Below are 3,297 nucleotides of genomic sequence, written 5' to 3' on the forward strand. Positions count from 1 at the left end.
GGTCACCCCAACATTGAAGGAATTAAAAGAAAGGTGAGTAGGGGCAAGGCCTCGGAATTCGTCATAGACGATGAAGGGATATTATGGTACGGAGAAAGACTCTGCGTGCCAAACATAGAAGACCTTAAACAGCAAATTTTAGCTGAGGCCCACACCACCCCATATTCAATCCACCCTGGGGGAACCAAAATGTATAAGGATATTCAGGAAAGATTTTGGTGGCACGGTATGAAGAGGGACATAGCCACATTCGTTGCATATTGTGATTCTTGTCAACGCATAAAAGTTGAGCGTCAAAAACCAGCCGGACTACTGCAACCAAACAAAATACCTGAGTGGAAATGGGATGAAATAGGGATGGATTTTATTGTCGGACTACCTCGGTCACGACACGGGAATGATGCCATATGGGTCATCACCGATAGATTAACCAAGGTGGCACATTTCATTCCAGTAAAGACAACCTACAACACTCAGAAACTTGCCAGGATTTATCTCTCCCGTATAGTTTGTCTGCATGGAGTCCCGAAGACTATAATATCCGACAGAGGCACTCTATTTGTCTCGAGATTCTGGGATCATTTACAACAGGCTCTGGGAACTCAACTGGCCTTCAGTACAGCCTACCATCCCCAGACTGATGGACAGACTGAACGCGTAAACCAAATTTTAGAAGACATGCTGAGAGCATGTGTCCTCACCTATGGAACCAGTTGGGAAGAGAGTCTGCCATATCCCGAGTTCGCATACAACAACAGCTACCAGGCCAGCCTGCGAATGGCACCTTTTGAAGCCCTATACGGACGGAGGTGTCGTACCCCGCTAAATTGGTCAGAGACCGGAGACAGCCGTATCTTCGGCCCAGACGTGCTCAAAGAAGCCGAGGAAAAAGTCAAGCTAATTAGGGACCGACTCAAGACCGCTCAAAGCCGACAGAAGAGTTATTACGATCAGAAACATCGTGGGGTCAATTTTGAACCCGGAGAATTTGTGTACCTACGAGTATCACCTATGAGGGGACTGCAACGGTTTAAGATTAAGGGGAAGTTAGCACCAAGATTCATTGGACCATTCTGCATAGTGGCACGAAGAGGCACCGTAGCCTACCAAGTAGACTTACCCGAAGACTTGTCCGACATCCACGACGTGTTCCACATTTCGCAATTAAGGAAGTGCGTAAGCAAACCAGAGAAGCAAGTATCCCATGAGAACATTGACGTGCAGCCAGACCTCACTTATTGGGAACGCCCAGTAAAAATAATAGAGGAGTCTGAAAGGAGAACCCGACAGAAGACCATTAAGTTTTTCAGAGTTCAGTGGAGCAATCACACCGAAAGTGAAGCAACTTGGGAAAGAGAGGATTTTCTTCGGACGGAACATCCATACTTATTTAAGGATCAGCTGAAATCTCGGGGACGAGATTTTTCCTAAGGGGGTAGGTGTTGTGACACTCCAAAAATTTTAGTTGGTTTTCATCAAAAACTTTGTTGGATTTTTTAAAAGAGGGCATTTAAAATTTCTTTTCCAGAAATCCTTCCTCTTAAAAACTTTCTTCTCTTTGGCAAGGATTTTATTTTTCTTCAATCTATGGTGTTTGATCTTTTGAAACTCCTTCTCTATTGGTTCCCTCTCAATTATTTCGGGAGTTTAATTTTTTTTAAAAGAAACTCTATGAAAATTTGGGATTTTCATATCTTGGAAACCACCCATGACTTTGTATTTTTGCCCATGTGGTAAAACCCCTCCAAAACCTCCCCTCCTCCTTGTAATCAACCTAAGTTCTCTGTCCCAACTAATCCAAGCAAGTTTTGGATTTTATTCTAATTATTTTTCCCCTCAAATCATTTCTGCAAATTATTTGGAGCCTGAGAGATTTTCAAAGCAAGTACCCTTTTGCATTTGAGTTTTGACCTCAAACCAACTCTCCTGGATAGTCCTTTGTACCCACAACCCAGAACCATCTTGATCCACTCCTCCTCTTTTCAACTTTTTCAAATTTCAGTCTCTGCAAGTTTGGACCAGATTTGCCAAATTTGGTGAAATTCATATCTACACTTCTCCAAAAATTCCACCAAAATTCAGACAGCCTACTGGAGCAATGAGTAGCCACTCCACCAAAAATCAGCTCAAGGAAAAATCCCCAGAGGCCAAATTCATTCTGTCGAACACCTTGCATGCACTGTTACTGTTCATATTCAGAAAAATTCAGAGTTCAGTGTCGTTTTCGTTCGTCAGTTTCAATCACGCGTAGACAGTGCCCTTGGCACGTTCCTCGCCGCCTCTTCCTCCTGTCTGGAGCACCACACGTGCGCTTGGCGCCTTCCTAGCATCGGCGGCGCCCTGGCCCGCCTGCGCCGGCATGTCTTGCGGCGGCCGAACCACCGTAGCGGCCGACAGGGAGCAGAACGGCGGCTCAACGCCGTTCGACGCCGCCCAATCCTCCTGGTAGCTCCGCGTGGCCTCATGCACGCCAGCACACCCCGTTGCACAGTCGCCGTGGCCCGGCAAGCACTGGGCACGCTCTCTGCCGCCGACGGGCCCGCGCTGCCCCGTTCCGTCGAGCTCCCCCTAAGCAACCAAATCCCGCGGAGGTTAGCACCTGAATGGAACCAGGGAACATCCACGACGACGCCCAACTCCCTAATCTCCCCCGACCAAGCACTCCGCCGTAACCTTCACCGGAGATCCACGTTCACGGCCACCGCCTCGGATCGCCTATAAAAAGGACCCCGAGCTCGCTCACGAGCCCCACACCCTCACTGCACCTCTCCAAGACCCTGCCAAGCCACCAGGAGGACCTCGAGGAGGTCTCCTCCCCCGACTCCGGCCGCCCCGTTCCGCCTCGGCCTCCACCTCGATTCGCTCCGGTGAGGCCGTCTCCGGCGCCCAAACCCCGTCAGTTACCCCCTCTAGCTACCAGAAGTCTAACCCCCTCCCCAATTTGATCTTCGCAGCTCCCTCCGACGAAGTCCGCAACCACCCGAACCACCGTCCGCCGGAGCAAGGCTCGCCGTCGACGTGGTACTCACCGGCGACCACCACCACCACCAACCGACGCGGAAGGGCGCCCTAAACACGGAGGTACCCTCCGATCCCCCTGCCTCGCGGTGGATCGCCGCCGGCGACCACCGCGGCTCTCGGGCGCCGAAGAGCTTCGTCCCCCGTTTGAAAGTTTAAACCTGACGAGTGGGACCCGCCCGTCAGCCTCTCAGATCCTTTTAAACGAATCGTTTTCTGAAAACGCCTTCGGGCAAAATACGCTTTACCCTCTGGGCTGGCGTATTCAAGACTGGAACG

Source organism: Triticum urartu, chromosome 4A (genome assembly GCF_056163025.1).
Source record: "Triticum urartu cultivar PI428250 chromosome 4A, HENAU_Tu73, whole genome shotgun sequence".
Lineage (NCBI taxonomy): Eukaryota > Viridiplantae > Streptophyta > Magnoliopsida > Poales > Poaceae > Triticum > Triticum urartu.